The following is a 21,170-nucleotide window of genomic DNA, read 5'->3' on the forward strand; positions in this document are numbered from 1 at the left end:
GAGGAAATGGCCTCAAGTTGAGGCAAGGGAGATTTAGGTTAGATATTAGGAAAAATTTTTTTACTGAGAGGGCTGTCAAACATTGGAATGGGCTGCCCAGGGAAGTGGTTGATTCACCATCCCTGGAGGTATTCAAAAAGCGAGTGGACAGGGTACTCCAGGGCATGGTTTAGGGGGCATGGTTAATGGTTGGACTCGATGATCTTGAAGGTCTTTTCCAACCGAAATGATTCTATGATTCTATTCTATGAAATAGTAATAAATATTTCTTAAGCATGTTTTCCTCCATGTTCTGTTTTTCTAACTCAGGTGGCACATTCCTATCATATTTTTGAAAATACACATTCTCATGAAATTGCATAGCTCATCATCTGGGGAGATACCGAATACTGTCGTTTTTACTGTGTATGTCTGACAGCACTTTGCTTATAGATGATTTGCTTGCATTGGTGGTAGTTAGTCTTGTTATGAACGCTGAAATAATGATATCATTTTTATGGCTGCTCAGGTGGAGGCTTTCTTTTTGCTGAAAAGAAATTCAAGACATTTTTGCTGAAAAGAAATGCAAAGCTGAAACTGGTGTCGAAAATGCAGATGTGGTCACTGGAAGAGATGTGTAGAACAGGTAAGTCTGAAAACCTGCTGTAATGTTGCTCTTAAATGCTCTGAAAAATAGAAAGATAATTGAAAATGGATTATAGTCTCTTAAGGAGTTGATTTTAAAAGTCAGAATGCTCAAGCTAAAGAATATTCTGTCACAAAACAGTTTTCTAAAATGCGTTAATTTAAAAACAGTGTTGTCATATTACTCGTGAGACACCAACTTAAGTAACACATTTGCATCATTTATCATATGATATAATTTCCACTAGAGTGGGTGAAATTGAAGTGTATGTATTTTTTAATTGGATATTTTTGTGAAATATTTGCTCAGCACTTTTATACCGTTCTGTTTACAATCAAGTCGACTGCATGTAATTACTTAATGCTGTTTGTAGGAACATCCCCTGACAGAGGATGGAGGAAATACTTGAAGATACAGCTGTAGAATCATAAGCATTAGTAGATCCATCTAATGATGAGTAATTCTAGCATAATTTAGTTGACAGTTTCCCTCTAAAGTCTAATCCCTACTGTAATTTATTAATAATCTTAAAGTTACAACAGATCCCTGTCAATGAAAGGATTTTTAAAATTTTTAATTTTTTTTTTTTTTTTTTTAAACTTTAATCCCATTTGGCAGCCTTGGAATGGTCTTTAAATCCAGGCATTTTAAGTGAAATGTATTCAGGCTCATCTGCCTTTGCACCCACTTCCTTGTTTCTGTGAATTTTGACTTTCATGTTGGTGGTACCTTCAGGTAGAATGGCGTCTAGAAAGAGGTAGACTTTTTTTTTTCCAAATAAATTTATGACTAATTTTATTGAGGCTGGTGAATCAGTTAGGGACATAATAGATTAGGGTCTGCAGGGAGCATTGATGGGCACCCTAACTACAACAAATAGATTACATTGAGAAGAATAATTGTGAATGGAAGAAAAAATGAATACTTAGAATTTCTATAGTGCCTTTCTTTCCCAGGCTCCCAATTTCTGCACCACCATTAATTACTGGTAGTTAACCATTACAAAAGCTCTTTGAAATAATTATTATTGTTATCCTTATTTTATAGATTGTTTAATAACTGGAGTTCCTCCAGATTCACACTTGTGTAACTGAGATAAGAATTTCTCCCACAGTCTACTGTTGGCCTTGAACATCTAGTTCTTAGCTTTAGCAGGCTATGGATAATTGACTGTTTCAGAAAAGAAAATGTGAAAGAAAAACCTACTCTGTCATAAAGTATCCTTTGGATTCATTCTGGGAGTCGTTTGTTAGTTTCCTTCCAAAAGAAAAGATGGGAATGGGAGAGTAAGTACATCCAGAAGTGAATGAATCTGCCAAAATTGTTTTCCCTCAGCTTTGCTGTTGGTGGTGGTTGCCTTTTAAGCACTCTAACTCTGAGTGTCTCAGGCTACAACAACAGCTCTCCCAGTAAAATTACAGGTATGAAATAGGGATAGAGACAGGGCCAACATGGACAGCAGGAAAAAGTCTTTGAAAGCTGCCATGTTTGGTGCCTCTAGAAGGGCCTAGGGAGAAAGACAGCAAAAGAAGAAGAAAAGGCAGGGAGTGGGGGAAGATAGCATTAACCTAGTTAAGGGGTTTGGATTCCTACTTTGGTATTTCATCTCAGCTCAGTAAAAGCCCTGACACTGCAGCTAACCTTGATATTCTTTGGGGAGAGGCAGGCAGAATGCTTTCTAGGCATGCGCAAACCTTCCACCTGAGTGTATCTGTCCCGTCAGTTTCTTTGTGGCACCGAACTGGTCAGTGGAGCCCTGAGCACATGAAAAGCTGCTACAGCTTGCACAGAGCATGCTGTGCAAGACAGATTTTTTTCCATGCTTTGATACTCATCTTTTGCTGGGTATTTGAAGTCCCTGACAGACATGAACACATAATGCCGTTGATTTCTCTTTAGGGCCTTCTTATAAATCTTTTCAGCAGTGTTATGGTATACCTACTGATATGAAAGTATACATAGATAAAGTCTGCATATCAGCGCTTCTACGGAACTCAGAATGTTTCTCTTTTTTTTACCTTTTCCTTCCAGTATGCTTTAACTGTTGCTGTTGCCTAATAGTAACATTTATGCAAGCTATAGCACCACCTCCTGTCCAAAGTTGGGCTTTGGTGTGAATCATAGAGCAAACCAAAAAGTTCTCTTAAAGGTGACTTTTTTTCTGTATGAAACAGAATGCAGAGAATGTGAACTTTTATTCCTTTCACTTGACTTTTTCTTCCTATGTGTTACAATAGGAATTTCAGAAATACCAAGTCTGCTTTTACTGGAACATGTTCTCATGGTTGTGGGGTTTTTTTGCTAGTGTAAATTGCATTAAGAAAGTTAGCAGCTGTTGCTGTTTTAAGAAAAAACAGTACAAAATGTTCTTTTAAAGTTACTTTTATTAATAAGTTCCAACCTCACAGATGATGTGCATGAGGCCTGTAGAGATTTTTGCAGAGAAAATTACTTTCAAAGCTCTGGCTTGCATGGCTTTAAAGCTTTTGGGGGGCAATATCTGTTTTTTTGTTCTGGTTTTGTATGCCACCTAGCCTTGGTAATAGTAATCTAAACTTTGTAACTTTGACAAGGCCTTGCAAGATTACTTATGTACACATGCAAAATGAACTGTTCACACAGCTGCAGCAATGAACAACAAATATTTTTGTTCTTGCTCTAAGGCAAGACTAGTTTTTATTTTAGGCAATATTGCCTAACTCTCACTCCCTCTGGAACAGATAATGGTTTTAGGCCAGACATAATGTAAATAATGTTTGAGAGCTCTAAGACAAATGGGCAGGGATTGCAGGCAGGCAGATGAATCTATAGACAGGAATGCATCTTAAGATTTGGGTGAAGTGCAGGAAAGCACAAAATCATATATATGGCATAGCAATTATACCATAGGTAATATAGCCCTAATTCGTACAGCCTTACTGGATGCAAACTTTTAACTGAGAGCAAAATTTGCTGTTTGTTTTTGGGAGCACATACAACTGGAATGAGATAGTGAAAGCTGAAGGTCTCTTTGCTTTAACTTATGGTTGTTTCTGTAGGTGCATGCACTGAAAACGGCTCCATGTATAGCAACAACAGATTTACAGATGCCATCCCATATGTTCTTGTGGGTTTTTTGTTTTTTTTTTTTAAAAAAGGTGCCCAAAAGCCTGGGCAAGACTGTAGTGAGATCTTGAGGGTCAAGGATGTAAGAAAAAAAATTTTTAAATCCTGAGTGTTGGGAAAAAAGAATAAACTTTTCATATAATTAAGTTCTTATTTCATCTGCATAAGTGATCCCTACCTCTTGGCAAAGCAGTGGGCAGAGGGGAGGGCGGGCACCCTCCTCGGGCTCCTCTGCTGGCTTTCCTTCGCAAACCGCTGCACAGAGCAGAGCTGGAGCAGGGCTGGCCTTACTGGGACCCAGCTTCTGGCACTGCCAGAATCAACAGTTCAATGTGGTCACAGAATCCGCGAGGAGACCATCCTAATATGTAAAGGGACTTAGTAGAAAAAGGCACTGTGCTTGTTCTTACACTGCTTTTGCAACAAATAATAAGGAATACCTGATCTGTTTACAGAGTATTTGTCTAGGACTGATAGTGTCTAGTATGCATCAAAAAAACATAATGATCTCTCCTAAATACACCTAATGCAATAGGATTTCACTCCAAATACATTTAATTCCAAGTGATATCAATCAGCTTTGGTCTTTGCATGAATCCTCAATACAGAGGGTTAGAAATTAAATCAGGTATAGTGTAGATAACAAGCATCACATGGGCAACATTGCAGCAGCTATGTGAACTATTCAGCTGGTGGCAAAAAACATAACAAAAAAGCCTGCAACCCCAAAAACCTAAAAAGGGTTCATCTTAACTCAAATCGTTTCACAAATCTACGTTAGAGCCTAGCAAGGAAGGACTGAAATAAGCTCATGTGGGCATGCTTCACGTAGTAATCACTAGAATGGTGACTGCCACAGCAAGAAGGCTGCACACTGTTCCTGTTGTTAGCTCCTCACTTTAAATATATGTGAAAATGTTCTGGGAAATGCAAGAAATACAAGAAGGATGAAAGTAAATCTTTCAAGCTAAGAAGAATCAGTGTCATTCCCACAGATACTGTTGCCTTGCTTTATTCAGAAAGGTAATGTCTAATGCTAGAAAGCTGTATTTTTTCCCTAGCAGCTAAGTAAACAATTTCTGAATGGTACGTTTTGTGGTTGGAAATGCTAACCTGAAGGACACCTGCCTACCATTAGCAAGCTTATTATATAACTTCGGTTGTATGTGTGGAGAAGTACAGTCGTTTTTAGGACTTTAGTTGATACCTTTTTTTTCCCCTACCAATGTAATCTTTCCTCAAAGAGAATGAATGAGATCTCTGACAATCGATTTGTTTATTTGGCAACTAGCGGTTGTAGGATGGGAGAGAGTTAAAAAAAAAAGATTTTCTTCAGATTCCTGAGACCTATGAGGCAGTATGTCCACAAGCAAAGGTTACATAAACTAATAGATTAGAACAAGATTTAGTTGCATAAACACTGTTACTGCGTTTCAATCTGTCAGAGTCAACCCTGCAGATTATTGCAGGCAGAGCTAGCCTGGAGCTTATAGTCCATCTCCCTGGACTGCCTCTGACACTGGATACATTTGAAATAGTGTTATTCCCTTGCTCTGGGTCTGCTCTGAAATCTGTGTGTACTACTTTGTAGGTCTTATTTGTGCAAGCCTTATTTACTATACAGTGCTGTTGCTCTCAGCTTGTGTCTAATTTGGAATGTCACCCTGGTATATTGGTTGCATAATAATTTTGTCTCTGTTTCATTTAATCAAGGGTTATGCCTCTTGTGAGGGTGGTCCGATATAGGCAGCCACAGGGAATAGATCCAAATCTTCTTCAAATTCCCCCAATTTTCCTGCAGCCTCTGACCTCCATCTCCCTTTGTCGTGGTTTAACCCCAGCCAGCAACTAAGCACCACGCAGCCGCTCACTCACTCCCCCCCCACCCAGTGGGATGGGGGAGAAAATCGGGAACAGAAGCAAAACCTGTGGGTTGAGATAAGAACGGTTTAATAGAACAGAAAAGAAGAAACTAATAATGGTAATGATAACACTAATAAAATGACAACAGTAATAATAAAAGGATTGGAATGTACAAATGATGCGCAGTGCAATTGCTCACCACCCGCCAACCGACACCCAGCCAGTCCCAGAGCAGTGATCCCCCTGCCCCCACTCCCCCCAGTTCCTATACTAGATGGGACTTCACATGGTATGGAATACACCGTTGGCCAGTTTGGGTCAGGTGCCCTGGCTGTGTCCTGTGCCAACTTCTTGTGCCCCTCCAGCTTTCTCACTGGCTGGGCATGAGAAGCTGAAAAATCCTTGACTTTAGTCTAAACACTACTGAGCAACAACTGAAAACATCAGTGTTATCAACATTCTTCTCATACTGAACTCAAAACATAGCACTGTACCAGCTACTAGGAAGACAGTTAACTCTATCCCAGCTGAAACCAGGACACCCTTCCATCATACTCTCATCCCAGCATATCCTGCATGCGCCTCTCAGCTCATCTGAGACAAGTCAGGGAGACTAGTATAGGAAGACTTCTGCTGCATGGGGCAGAAATGGGGATGGTCATGCTGCCCAAGCATATTGTCTGGGAAAAGGGAGGCTGGATTAGGAGTGTTAAGTGGACTGGAGTTAATCCATAGGCCATGGGGCCAACAGACAGCTATATTCTGATGACTGTGGTCTAAATTATTTGGGAATATTCCAAGTCGTATGGGAAAACAAAGCCTTTCTTGGAGCTGCAGAGCTATGTTTTTTCAAAGTGCATCAGGGTCAGAAATTATGCTCCCAGGCTGCAGTACTTTCCTCTTGTACAGTGTTTTCCTTGGTGCTTTCCCCAGCTTCTCGTTGATACCATTTCCTCATTTTACATCTGGGAATTGAGGCATCAAAGTTCAAGTCTTTATTTAGATGCTCGACTCCCATTGAGTAGAGCCAACTGTCTCTACAGCAGTCTTTGTTCATAGCACTCAGCCCTGGGCACGAGCTAAGATCCTGAAAAGACTCTGATACTTTTGTTTCTGTTTGTTATCCAAAGAGCAAATAATTTTTCTGAATCACACGATTTGCAAAAGTAGACTAAAGAGGTTTAGTATATACATGAATCTGCTTTTGAAAAGAGTTCAGATCCAAATTTGCAAGAGTGTCTTGGTGGACAAGTCACATAGGACAGAATTATTGGTGACTTCTCAAAGTGCAGTGTTATGGGGTTTTTTGTGTTTTTTTCTGGGACCAGGCCCTGGGAGCTCTGCTGTCATATGTGGTGCTGGCTTGCCTCCTTTCCAGCTGAGAGTAACAGAACAGATGGAAGACTAGCAATGAAATGCGGAGCGAAGCTAAATATGTGATTAAATTCTCAAAAAGGCCAAAGCCCTTACTGCATGAAAGGCAGCTTATGGCTACCCCAAAACTGGCTTGAAGGGTTATTTTTTTATGCAATTATTTATTGCTTTTTGCTACTGGATATTAAGCAACTGCAGAGAACAGGGGAGGCATTCTGGTGGTTGTGCATGGGAGGAAATGAGATCTGGGAAAAGGAGAAGTGAGAGCAGAGTGTCCATGTGATAGTCCCTTGATTTGAGATGAGATTTAGGATTTCATGTAATGAAAGCATGTTCTGTTATAAACCAAAGATTAAAAGAGGGATCTTGTTTGCATTCTCCATAATCAGCTGTTGTTCTATTCATTTGATAACCAAACAAAAAAATAGTGCTGTGTAGAGATTTGCTAAGTCTTTGAAATATATGAGATTGCTTATATCAGCAGGCTGCCTTGCAAACTGCCAAGGCAAAATAAAGGCAAAAGAATCAGTCTGCTTTGTTGAGAAAGCTGCTCTTAAATCTAAGATGAAAAAGAAAGGAGATGACACAGCTCAAAACCACCAGTTTTCACAGTACTAAAAAGCCTGACAGCTTTCAAAAAGATTAATCCCACAGAGTACTACATCTATGTTGCTCCTTGAAAAAAGTCATGTCAGTGTTACAGCATTATTCCCAAGAAAGATGAATGTAGATGACCTGGCAGATTTCATAATGACTTTCTGAAACCAACAGATGAGATAAACCCACACAAATCATCTTCCTTTTCACAGAAAAATAAAATTGCAGAATAGAGGCTTATTTATAGACCATACTAGCTACAATTGGACTGCCTGACCAGAGGTTATCTTCTCCCAGGCAGAAGAAGTCATCGTCATGCTGCTCACTAGATATAAACACTCTAAATGTGTCTGACAGCTTTTCTTTTCTAAAGATAGATATACACCCCCCCCCAAACCTGGCATGTCCTTAATTAGATGTATAAAAATGGCTTTTTTCTATTGATTTATCTATTTTCAATATATAATAGTAGAGTCCTAAAAGAGTAAGGCTGTTACTGCTTTTTAACTGTGGCTTTTTATTAGGCTATCATATGCGTTGTAGTGCAGCTCAGGCGATAAGGATCTCTAGGGGAAGGGTTCAGTCTCAGGTTTTGTAATGAGGAATGCTCATTGGACTAAATGAATAAACCACCCTTAGAATAGAGACTGGACCCCAGTCTCCTGTCCCCATATTGACTAATCACTAGAAAAGATTGCCATGTTCACTCTCACTTTTTCCCTAATTCTCAGTGGAGAATTCTTCAAGTCATTAATGCCACGTGCTGATTTATGCAGGCTAAAAGTATTCATGCACACTAGCCCAAGCAGATTGTTCTGCAGCAGTCAAGGCCAGTCCAAGTTGGTGTGGTTTTACACACCCCCCCACCCCATGTATTCACACTCTGCCTTAGCACTAGTGCTCATCTAACCCTGCAGTGTAAGGTTTTCACTGTGGAGTCTGATGAGTGCCGGGAATGGTAGGAGAAGGGGAAGGAATGCAGAAATAACACAGACTGGTTTACACTTTGGGGAAATGACAATAAGAGGTAGGTTGTGATTCTGAGGACAGTTTGGACATAGAGGACTGTCGTGGTTTAACCCCAGCCAGCAACTAAACACCACGCAGCCGCTCACTCATTTTAGGACATATTAGGACAATACCTAAACACTATTTTCTGGGTCTAGTTCTTAGTCAGTCAATGCTGGGAAGTCTGAGAATTTGAGAAGAGCTCATTTTCTTAAATAACTCCTGTACAAGAGAAGTTGGTCTAGAGTTGCAGATATTTTTAGTAAGTTAAGCATTTATGTATAAATGGCATTGCTTTCTTAAGTAGAGCATTAATATGTGGTCAGATGGATTCTGTCTATAAATTATCTTTGAATTACAGCTGTTGCATGTTATCTAAAATTTTGATTTGAAGTTTTTGTGATATTGCTTATCTGACAGAATTGCTTTCTTTGTAAAATTCTGTGTTAGAAATAATTGTGCTTCTTACATGGAAGTTGATGGTCAGTTTTATGTTTTCAAACAGTCTCAGATGCATTTCACTTGCCTCAAGTGTGTGTGAAAGCACTTGCTGTGCTAGCTCCCATACTGGACTGACTGAAATTATTTTGGGTATCCGAGCATAAGCAAAACCTGAAAACCTGGCACTGATACAGAATGCCAATTTCAATAAGGGGCTAGCAGTATCTAGAGTGGAGAGCTTCTGACTGCTTGTAGGCATAGTAAAAGTTAAGTTTGGCTGTGGTGCATTAGTTATTATCTTGAAGGCTCTCAGACTGCGCTAAAGTGCTGTTACTCTTTGGAAACACTCAAAAATACTTTACAATGGAGATATTCAAGACTTGATCCAAATTGACTGTGGCAGATGACATTCAGGCAAATGAGCAGTGTTACCCACAAGACAGTATGTTGTTCCTGGAGGGCTACATTATTGTTGGAGACTAGAACATATTCCAGAAATGCATTAAGCTAAAATCAGCCTGGTTGCAGGTGCAGTTTCACTGGCTCGAGTGGCTTTGAATCAACAGACAGCAAATATCAGCCTCCCAGGGTTTGCATACAGAGTCCCCTGACAGGGATATAGGAACGAATGGCAAGCAGTGTTTTTGTGAGTCAGCTCAGAAAGGCACTTCCAGCAGGGCACTCTCCCACCCGGGGCACTTGAACCTGCCTCCTCAAAGAGCACCTCTGCCAGCAGCGTTGCTCGGGAGGTGCAAGGCTGATAGAGGCGTTCAGCAGCTGCGGTCTGGGCAGGTCCAAATCGCCCCACCTGGCATGAAAAAGTTACTACAAACGACAGCAGTCCAGGCAGCGCAAGAAAAGGCTGTAGGGTTATAAATGGGGAGGGGAGAAAGGAGGGCTTCAGTACAAGTTTTTGGGTCTTATATGGAGGAACCAAGAGATCAGGATGGTTTTCCCACTCCATGCCCTCTTCAGAAAGAGGGGTAGTTGGCCAAAGTGTGGTTAGTGAATTTTAGGTTAGACAAAGGGCTTCTGGGCTAGGACCGGGCTGCTTCTCTCTTGAATGTGGAAGCCCTGATTGCCTGGATGGAGGCTGGGGTGACGAAAACTGGCCTGCGGGTCTCGCAGCTCTGCCTGGTGGTGCCCTTCTTCAGCAGGCAAGCAGAGCTAACTGCCTTTCCTCACATGAGCTGACTCAAAGTCATGGGGCTGGTGGCTTGCTTTCTTCTGATGTTCAAGCACCCAAATCAGTAAATAGTCATTTTGAAAGCTCTTTTCCATGGCTTGGCGTAGGACTTCACTTTCATGAAATTAAACACATTCTCACATGTTTAAACCCTGGGTGGAGTTCTCAGGGAAACGTGAATGCTAGTCAGGCTCAGCAACAGTGGCAGAACTGTTCTGCAAAAATCCTGTTGAAAAACAATGTTTCCCTTCTTGCCTAAACAAATTCATCAACATTGTCTGGACTTAGCCTAATGTATCTGTAGGCTATTTGATTTCTCGGTTTCCTTTAACTGTCAACTTTGTTGAAGAAAGATACAGAGTAAATTCTCCAAATCTTAATTTCAGACATCTTTACACCTTTTCTCATTAAATGTAAAATGAAAAAGTTGTATGCCAATCGCATTGTTATGGATGCCCAGTTGTGTAACCTGCTGAGGTAAAAGTTGGTCACCAGTGTCTTTTAGTAAGCGTATTTTGATGCTTTTAATGAAAATAGTCAACCTTGCTGGACATACCAAAGCCAGGACGAGAGCTATGCAACTTCCTCCTGTAGAGTGTTTAAAGAAAAAGAGAAATGCAGTATTATCCTCACTTTATATGTTCTTGGGACATCATTTGGGCAACTTGGGACAAGTTTGGAAGATGCATTTGACTGGAAGGGTCACACACTGAGTTGTTTCACAGCTGGCGACTGGTACCCATGCAACAATGTTGGAATAGCTGTGAGTGCCAGGGCTGTGTCTCATCATGTCAGCCAAAGGTCTTTTGCTGGAAAAAGAAAGGAAGCAAAATACAGTAGAGTTGTCCTCTCCCTGCAGCACTGTTGCAGTCCTATACCACTGGGAGGAGAGTCACCCGGGCGTAATCCTGGGCTGCCAGGAACTGCTGGTAAGAATGCTCTGGAAGCGATGGGTCCAAGGAGCTTCTGTTTCCGACCTTGCAGGAAGGATGCGCCAGGTCAGCACAAAACAGCTGACTTCGAGTGCCTACTCTGCTTCATTGCTGTAATAAACATGGCAAGTAAAGTAAAACAGTTGGAAAGCTGACCCGTGCATGGCTGTTAACCCCTGAAATGCTTCCTGACCTATAGCCCGAGGGAGTAATCGCTCAGTGAGTGTGTGTGGGTGTGTGTCTTGGGAACAAAGCCTGGAAACACGTAGAAGATGACTGGTTTTGCAGCCCATTTTGAAGACTCGGGGAGCAGTCTTGCATTCTTAAAAGCATCGGGAGGGGGGTCTTGGTCCCCCTCTCCCAACTGAGCTAGGCATGATGGGAGGGTACTGGTTGAAGACTTAGGAACAAAATGACAATGTGCTCTAAGTGTTTTAGAGGAATGGTATTAACTCCTTCCTGAACAGAAACAAGGAGGACTTGAAAGGGTTTTTTTCTGATGTTTTGGCATCCTTCTCCTTGCCCTATCAGAGATCCAACCAGCCTGCCTTGTGTGAAGCTTTAAAGGGAGGGGAATAGGCCAGAATCAAATGAAAGCGACTCGCAGTGCGGAGACAAGGAGGGGTGCTTGGGAAAGGACCGAGTGTAGCAGCTGATAAAGGTGAGTGCAAGAGGAGATGCTTTACAGAAACGGGCCACCGTGGATGGGGACAAGACTCTGCCGGCCACATCTGTCCTTGGCGTTCCCCAGTGCACCATGGGTCACACCTGGCAGCTTGGAGGGACCTGGCTGCCTGAGTCGTCAAGGCAGGGTTTCCCTGCCGGGGGAGGATGAGACAGGGGATGCTTAACAGCAGCACCCTTGGGACCCTGCCAGTGAGCCCCTACGTCAGGCCGAGCGCGAGGGCGCAGTGCTGCCTTCACGCTGCGCGCAGCGAGGGCCAGGCTGGCCGCAGCCTCCTGCAAGTCGGGGATCCCCCACGGGCGCAGTAGCACAGCGGTGCGGGTGGCCACGCACAGGCGGGCAGCCGTGAGCCCTGCGGTGCCCGCGCCGGGTGCGGGAGGGAGGGCATGACTGCGCGTGTGGCTGCCAGGGCGTGCGACTTGTGGGAGGGCAACCGAGGCCACAGCTGCGGGCCCCCCGGTGTGTGTGCTCATACATACTTTTTTTAAAGTCACTTTGGTTCAACTAAGATTTGTTTTAGTAAGAGAAAACACGTCCTGGAAAATGACTTGCAATAGAAAATTTGTTGTAAATCGTGTTCTGTCCGTGACGTACTAGATAGCTATCTGTAGCATGCTGCTTTTTCATTTCTCCCTACTCAGCACAAAAAATCTCGCTCTTTTCAGTCCATTGGGACATCCTTGTTCCTGGTCCGTGCTTATACAACTGATGCATTCTGGGTTTGGGGTTTGGCGGGGCTTTTTTTTCCCTGATCGCTCCAGATTACCAGAGGCAATGGGTGTCTCCTACCGGTTATTTCACATTTACATGAGGGTAGAAATTGAATGCATCCAGGGTGGCTTGGCCCAGGTGCCGGTTCCTTTGTATACCTCACATAATGTTCCTTTTTCCCTTATCATTTCTATTCCTCCCCCCTGCTCCTCCTCTTCCTGCCGCTCTTTGCCTTCCCTCCCTGTGTTTCCCCGGTGGCATTGCCGGCTCCGCACAGGCCCAGTTTCTCTAATCAGATGAAGCCGCAGGATTATCCCTCTCTCTCCCTCCCTCCTAGGCTCCATTTTATTTTCTCTCCAGCCAAGGGGGGAGGCAGGAAGGGGCGTCACATCTAGGCAGGGGAAACCCCATCTCCCAGTCTCCTGCCTTTGATGCTCTCTAACAATCCCTCCTCCTTCCCCTTATCATCTGCTCACCTTAGTGTCAACAGCATCAGGCGGATCAAGGAGCCCAGTTTCTAAAGGAAATCTGAACTCTCTTGGCTTTCATTCTCCTCAGATTTCTGAGCATCTATTTTAAATACCCTCCAAGTAACTTGGACAGGGAAGCTGGATGTGCAATCTCTGAGTAGGTGGAAGGTAAGGACCACGGAAGTCATGCATTGCCCAGTCTCTCGTCTCCTGTAAGGACACCGAGTCCTCTCTGTTTTGCCAGCAGGTCTTTGAGAGTAACAAAGCAGATGAGGGGAAGGGAGAGGAGCTGCACAGAGACAGACCCAGGCTTCTGTAAGTGCTGTATTGGCAGCAGGGGGTTGATAGCCGGACTGAAAAGCCCAGGAAATGGTAGTCTTCTCTTTTACTAAAATGATGGGAACTATAGCTCTGAGCTTTAATTGAATTTAATGTAGTTCTGCAGAAGGTGTGGGGTTTTGTGCTGGTGTTTTTTGCTTAGATGTGTATGTATTTGTCTTTTAGCAAGTGTTTCTAGAATATACTTGTCACTGTTTGGGGGAGAAAAACCCCCATAATCCCATTCATCTTATTCCTCTGCACATCTGCAAGTTTACAAAGATGCTTTTTGATTATCTTTTGTGCGTGTGTTGGGGTTTTGATACTAAAAAAAAAAAAAAAGGAGAATAAATTGTATTGCTTTTAAATGTTACCTTTTAGTACTCATCTGCCAGAGGATGGTTTCCCTTGTTTTTTTCCACCATGTGTACCACATGTTTTTTAAATTCCTAAGAAGTTAATATCCAACACTAGAGAAAAACTGAGGAATATTTCAGTGCCTTCTGCATATCAGTTTTTGTTTACACTTTTCTTCCCTAGATAAATGATCAATCACTATTTAGAATGACCGATAAAATTTTCTCTTAAACCAAAACATGTCTTTTCCAAAGTCAAAGATTTGATTTGGTTTGGCTTTTTATTGTCGCTAGAGTAAATGTTTTAAATCAGAAACCATAGTAGAAGAGTGTTTTCTGCGTATGTTGTAGTTTATAACCTCCTATGATTAAAAATAAGAATTTGTGCCAATGCGTTTCTGGATTTTCAGGGAAGAGGTTTAAAAGGGAGGGGGAGAGCAAGCAGTTATTTCTATTTAGAGAACTCTAAGCATGAAAGGTGACTGGAAAGATAACCATTGCATAAATATATTTTGTAAAATGTTGATCTTGTGCATAAATAAGATGAACCATATAAAGATCAAAATCTATCCCTTTTCCAGTGACTCATGCTTCAAAGTAATCATCTGATACAAAAATATCAGTGATTTCCTTGCACCAAGACATTGATTAAAGCTTGCAAATAGTTGTTTGCATGTTTAAGGTTAAGCATATGTCTGAATGTTTGCAGGACCTAGATTGCAGTAAGATCTGAGTTCAAAGACCTCTGCATGTAGTCTTTGTGTAAAAGAATCAGGTTTGGGGAAGGTTTCATTTATGAGGGTGGATTAGATGAGGGCTTCATGTTTTCATGTCATGGCTCAGTTACTCTGTAAAACACTCTTCTCTGATTATAGGGTTTTGTTGATTTTTACCATCCAGACATTTTATCTTAACTGTACTCTAGAGAGAACTGCAATTGCAGTTTCATTTATCTGACGGTTATCTAGGGCTGCATAAACGACAAGAGCAGTAAACTGCATATAGCCTTGTGATGTCTGAGCTCGTTTATAATAACCAATGTGATAATTCTCCATTAGATAACCATACCAAATCCACATCCTTCCTTTCATAGTAAACTATACATATTCAAAATACACTTGAAAACTAAGAGTATACGAGGGAGGGTGGAACAGATGAAAATTGTTATTGATGAACATCATACTTCTGAAGTTTAATTTTCTTTCTGTTAAGGGCGATGACAAAGGGTAAATTGGAGGTAGCTTTAGAACAGTCCACATGAGCAGAGGTGTTTGCTGTACCAGTGAGATAATGATACACCTGCCTGCAGGCTGGTTAGTTCTGTGCAGAACAGCAGCAAAATTGTTCTGGCCCAAGAACAACAGAATAGCAAGAACCATAGGCTGCAAATGATGTTAAACTTTTACTTTCTTTGCACTCTTCCCCACCACCCCCCACCCCGTGACCATTAGCAGCCCCATAAGGTTTGTGGGCACTGGCCTTTTAGTAATTCTTGCAGTTTCATTGTACAGAAATAAGAGGGTTTTCAACTGGTATAAACTGTAAAGCTGTATGCATATACAGTATCGTATGTGAAAACACTTCTCTTTGGGCTGTTAAAATTCTGGAAGATCTGAATCATCAAAACTCTTAATAGTCTTTTTTTTTTAGCTTGGGGCAAGGGCATGTGTGTTTCAGTGGCGAGAGAGAGATCATTTCTCTAAAAGCAAAAAGAGGGGGAGAATGAAAAGAAATGTTGGAGTACAGTGGTCAGGAATATCTGCACGAGGGATACAAGGAGAAGGCAGTGAACTGAGAGATACTAAATAAGCCATTCTCTGGTTAAGATCATTTGATGTGATATTTCTTACAGATGCATTATAACCATTGAATTAATCTAAAGCTATGCAGCTGATAGTTCATAAGTATGTTAAGAACTGGCCTTTAGGAGTATCCTGTGATTCCTTAGTGGATGGTGGGGAAGAAGGTGGTCTCTTTCCTTTATAGAAGCTGTTAAAGTTCTTCAGAATAAAGTTCCACTCAGAAAAATTATCTTTACCAACAGGAACCACAAAAAATCACTTTGGGGCTGCTTAGGTATATATACTCAAAGCATGGGAATAGGGACGGGCTAACTAAATGAAGTTGACATCAGCCAGGTCTTTGCTAGTGTGGTGTTGAGTGTGAGCATTAAGCATGTGAGTTATATCCAAGTGTCATTCTGCACCAAAAAAGCATTGTAAGAAGGATCACTTTTAAACTGGCCTGTCCCTGTGTGCATCTTTAAAGTAATATGTCTCCAAAATTATGGCTTAACTCTTGTACAGTGTGGATTTAATACAAAACAGAGAAAAAAGCAAGAGTATTTCTCCATCTGCAGAATATTTGCTTATTAAGCTTTAGCAAGGGCACACCTGAGTGTGCAAATGAAGGTTAATGGGATTGAGCAGTTGTAATACCTTCATTTGACTTGCAGAGCTTTACTCTAGTCAACAGTGCATAAGACTGACAGAACCCAGTTCATGTGAGCTGAACTGAAAGATCCAACTTCCTTTTCAGCTCAAACTAAGCAAACCTGACATGGAAATTGGAGAGATGATGAATGCACAAAGCTACCCTAACTCTTCTAACCTGAATTTTTTTTGTTAGACTTTTAAAATGATTTTATTACCTTCTGCAAAGAATCTGCTGGTAAAGTTCAGTGTTTATGACTGAGTAGGGTGGATAAATATGTCTTGAAATGTTGCAAAGGAAAAAGATACATCTTGGTTTAGCAGTTTTATTTGGTTCTCAATGGCCTCTCAACTGTGGAAGGGGTGGAGTGCTTTTCTTGATTTAGTAACAAGAAAGGTGCTAACAAATTGGAAAGATACTTTGGAGTTCACTGCCTGCTTCATATGTATCACCTTGTCTGTAGAATACAGGGATCACTTTTGTGGTTCCTTTCAAAAGTCATTCCTGTTTTACCTCGTTTCAGTAAAAGGTACAGGTTCCACTGTTCAATTAAACAAATGGTTTTATATTGCAAAATGGTTGCACATTCTGGGTTCTTTTGAGGCTCAGGATGAGAAGCTATATGAAAACTTCTCATTGACAATGACAGATAAAAGCACAAAATTATGAAAACAAAACAAAAAATCATTGAATCATTCAGTTTGGAAGGGACCTTGGGAACTTATCTATTCCAACCTCCTGCTCAAAGCAGAGACAGCTATGAGGTCAGATCAGATGTCTTAGGGTTTTGTCCACTTGGGTCTTGAATATGGTCAAACCAATGTTTGAAAAGCAAAGAATTCCTGTAACAGAGACTTAATTCTTTATAATCAGTATCTTGTTGCTAGCAGTTAACAGCAGATGCTTAAAGAGTTATCCTCTAGCTGTCCATGTCATACAGGTGGGATCTTCCTCTACGTTGGTGATGACAGGAACCTGCTTGTCTTGCAGCTTTGAGTTGTTCCGAGTTTATACCTCAATATTTTGTGTCTCTGGCATTATTAAATGTTAATAAGGAAGTAGAGACTTCTGCAGCTCATTTTGTGGTTGAGATTAACCAAGAGGGAGGGGGAACTTGCTTGTTTACATAGAGCGGGGTGTAAACTTAAGTTCTTGGGGAAGTTCTTCACATACTCGGGATTTGACAAAACATTAGCAACTTTAGTCTGCTGCTTTACTGTGTCTTGGTTTTTTCTCTCCTTAAGGTCTCTTGTGTCAGACAAGCTTTGGGAAAGCATCTTGTGAGCATGGGCTCTTCTTTAGCCAAGCTCTAAAGTTTTTCTTCTCTCAGTCCTAAGAGAGTAGGAAGATGCCCTCTTTCATCCCTTTCAGATGTTTTCTGAAAACTATAGAACATAGTTTCCCACATAGGTCTGATTAGACCACAGAGTAATTGGGACAGTTGCTTTTTTTGAGAGGGAGACACTGACTTTGACATCATAACTGTTATTTATGACAAAATATCAAGTTTGAAAAGGAAACTTATTCTTCCTAGTTCCTCCCAAATTCTTTGTTTATATAGTTTCAAAGCTAGCTTATACTACAGTCAGACAGTAGGAACTTTTAGCAACACTGTGAAACACAATTAGATAGTCGTCTTTTTAGTCCTTTTCAATACTCACTTGATTGTATGTGTGTAGTACCACTTATCCCTCTGGATAGAGATTGCCAGTTCCTCTCCAGCTTAAAGATATGTAAAAGACAGCTTGCAGTGTGAAACGAAGACTTAAATTTGTCACAGAATCTCTCTGCCAGAGAGATTTTCATGAAAAGTTCATCATAGTAAATAAAAGCTTGTAGGTGAATGCAGCACTGCAGGACAACATGGTCTGCAGTTGTGACAGCTCTGCTTATAAAGGTATAATGAATCTACTTATAATAAATCATTGCTACTTAATATACCATGCATATATAATATGCATGTTATTAGCATGCATATTATATATACACTATATACATATGACACCTAATTTGAGAAATACTGTTAATACTGGTTTTAAGTATTTGAAATCCTCAAGATTACTCATCCTTACTTGATGTTGGGAAGCTGTAGGAGCGGGTGCTTTAAACAGATGCTTCTGAGGCATGGGTAGTATCTGAACTTTACCAGTAACAGGAGTTTTCTGCAAGTGCAACAAGAATTTCACGTAGAGATGCTCTATTTATTTCTTTCAAACCAAATATTACAAACAAAGGGCCAGAATACATTCTTCTCAATGTCTTATATTTAATATCTTTAATTCTGGGATTTCAGAGTGCTCTGCAATCATGAATTAAGTCTTTAAATACCTACATCAGGGGCTTCTGCATAGAACAGATGAGTAAACTGAGTCACAAAGTGAATGACTTGCTCAAGGCCATACAGTACATCAGTGAGCACAGACAGAATTAGAAGGCAGTTGTTTCCTCTTTCTAATTACTGAGTAATTGTTTTTTATAATCTAGAAGTCAGTTCTCTGTCAGTCTACAATCTAGAAGTCAGTCTTTTCCCTGCCACTGCTGCGAGCAACTTCTGGAGGTAGCTAGATTGCCTTTTTGAATCTTTCTTTTCTCCGATGTTTTGTGTGCAGGTCATAAACACTGTCATTTAGATAAAGAATTAAAGGGGGTTTTTGTAGCCCTTGTATAGTGTTCAATCACAGGGAGAAATAAGGGAACAAGAAATGAGGGTAAATTACTAGGTCTTGCTAAATAAGTTGCCAGGTTTTTTTAGGCAGGAAAGAGATATAACTATTAGATGTAGAAGAATGAACCATCTTTGATTATTTTTTTCTTTTTTTTGGTGGGTCATCTTTCAATCTGTAAATATTGTCTTCCTTTATCCTAGCAGATGTTTGGAGAGCTTCAGATTACTGTTACTTCTGTTTATGTCACAATTATTCCTGTCTGCTGCTGCTATGGGAATTGCCATCCTTCTATTAAGGATGATACGTGAACATGAAAAGCTGCAGTACTTGTGGCTATATCTAGTTGGTATTTTTAAGGCAGATTTGAGTTTGCTTTGTCTGCCACTGTATCTATTTATAAAGCTTTGATCTCTGTCGGCATAACACTGAGCCCGAGTGGGTTTTTCTGGGAGTCTGGGCATGTTAGGTGGAGGCTCAGCTCTGCACTTTTGGCCACCTCCTTCCAGTCAGCACAGAGCACACGCACACTAACTGTCCATCGACTTGCAGAGATTGTGGTGTCAGATGCACATTCACTTGTTAGGGTAGAGTATCTCATTGCCCTTGTATTCAAAAGTAAATAACTGCAGTGCTGAATCTTTAAGTTAAAGCTAAAGTTATCCACAGGGCAGGGAGGCTGAGCCAAGCTGAGCTCATATCTTCCCTCTGACAGTTGCTATTAAGCTTTCAAGCAAACAGCAAAAATGATGATTTGAATACTTTCTTGTAAAACACATGAATTTACAAGTAGATATTTTAATCACTTAGCCAGTTTGGGTGGCGTTTGTTGGACGTGCAAACTGCTGGCCTCTTGTGAAGATTGCATTAATATATAGCTGTACTCCCTTGCTGTGAGATTGGAAGGAGGCCATAAGTGGGCTTTTGGTTTTCTGTAAGATTTTTAAGTTCGCGATGCTTCACAGGCAACTGTGATTCACACCGTTTGCAGGCTTGGGCTTCTGAAGGGTAGAGGCTTGCTGAGCAAGCTATGGCCATGTGTTTTTGCAGAGTTCCAGATCAGTGGGTTTGCTTTGGGGATAGTTTGTTCAGGACTGAAAAGTGGACGCAAAAAGGGAGCTCTGAGGAGGATGAGTCATTCAATACCAGACTGACCCTGTTCCCTCCAAATTGGTACATATGATGGAATAGGATGTGATCCTCTGCTGTGAAGAGGAAAAGGTTCACTAGTGTCTGTCTCTCTGAAATAAATCCAAACGTAGATAGGTCACTGCAAATTTTGTGCATTAAAGATTAATTCCTAAAGAAATTATGAAATGTTTTTCTCACAGGACTTTTGTACTGCCAGTGGATATCAATAGCCAGCAATTCTTAACAGCGTAAATCTGGCAGCAGAATTAACAGTTTCATTTTGCATAATTCTGTTCTGCTTAAACCAGAAAGGCAATTATATTAATGTACCCCTTCTGTAGGCACACACTATTCACTGTAAGCGTGATTCTAGGTCAGTGTTGCCTGCTGTCATAATATCTGATGGTTTGGGTTTTTTTAAAGCCCCAGCTGCTGAAAACAGCTGATTACATGACCTAATCAGCATGTTTTGTTTGTAACGAAAAAGTTTTAAGTCTTCTGACTGAAGAGATGAGCTTTAAAGTGAGCTGTCAAATACTAACAGTGAGCATCAAATATGACTGTACAATATCTCATATTTTAGCTCTGTCGGTATATTGTAGGGCAGCTTGTATACTGAGGTAGGTCTACGTGCACATGGAGACATAGTGGGAGTAATGTTTTGCTTATAAATTTTGACTAAAAAAAGATCAAAATTCTAAGAGGTCTTTGAAGCTGTTTCTGGGACAGATGATGAAATAAAGAAAGGTGGCAAAGAGGATGCATAGTTGCACAGTGCATCATGTGGTGGTGTCAGGACCACATTCCAACATGTGCCTCCCGTGTGATAGAGTGCACCCCTCGCTGATTTCCCAGTAATTTATTTACAGCCCCGTGTGAATTGTCCTTTCTGGGAATTCAATTAAAGTTGTCATTAAAATAGTCTCCTTTGGTTCATCCTTCTCAGGTTCTTCTTTCATGGCACTCTCATTTTAGACTTTTTCACTTTAGAATTTAGGGTTCCCAGCTCTTCTTTCCTGGCTCAGACTCTACCAGGGCTGTGGGCTGCCCCTGCTGTTTCTTAAAAGCGAATGTTCATCCTCTTGCATGACTTTTCCTATGCTGTTGGAACAATTGTGGACACAATGGCCTTGTCATTCTGCCTTGAGGTGAATGTATCAGCAAGTGTTTGAATCTATTCACTTTCTGACATGGCAACTATTATATTATCCCCTGGTGAGGTCACTGGTAACCAGGCTACCCATGGTAACTTCAGAGTTTGTGGGGAGAGGC

General features: G+C 41.1%; 1 protein-coding gene across 5 annotated transcripts in view; it reads left to right on the plus strand.

Moving 5' to 3' along the window:
* The first annotated feature begins 561 nt into the window (after positions 1-561).
* GPRIN2 (G protein regulated inducer of neurite outgrowth 2) overlaps positions 562-21,170 on the plus strand; it is a 31,038-nt gene continuing 10,429 nt past the window's right edge. The window contains exons 1-2 of one of the 5 annotated variants that reach the window (XM_052798843.1): positions 12,827-13,165; positions 13,242-13,312. The gene's annotated coding sequence lies outside the window, so the exon portion shown is untranslated. Of the gene's footprint in view, positions 626-11,724; positions 11,793-12,826; positions 13,166-13,241; positions 13,313-21,170 lie in introns of those variants that run through there. The other 4 variants (XM_052798844.1, XM_052798847.1, XM_052798848.1 and 1 more) reach the window with 4 other exon arrangements.

Source organism: Harpia harpyja, chromosome 10, assembly GCF_026419915.1.
Source record: "Harpia harpyja isolate bHarHar1 chromosome 10, bHarHar1 primary haplotype, whole genome shotgun sequence".
NCBI classification, from domain to species: domain Eukaryota; kingdom Metazoa; phylum Chordata; class Aves; order Accipitriformes; family Accipitridae; genus Harpia; species Harpia harpyja.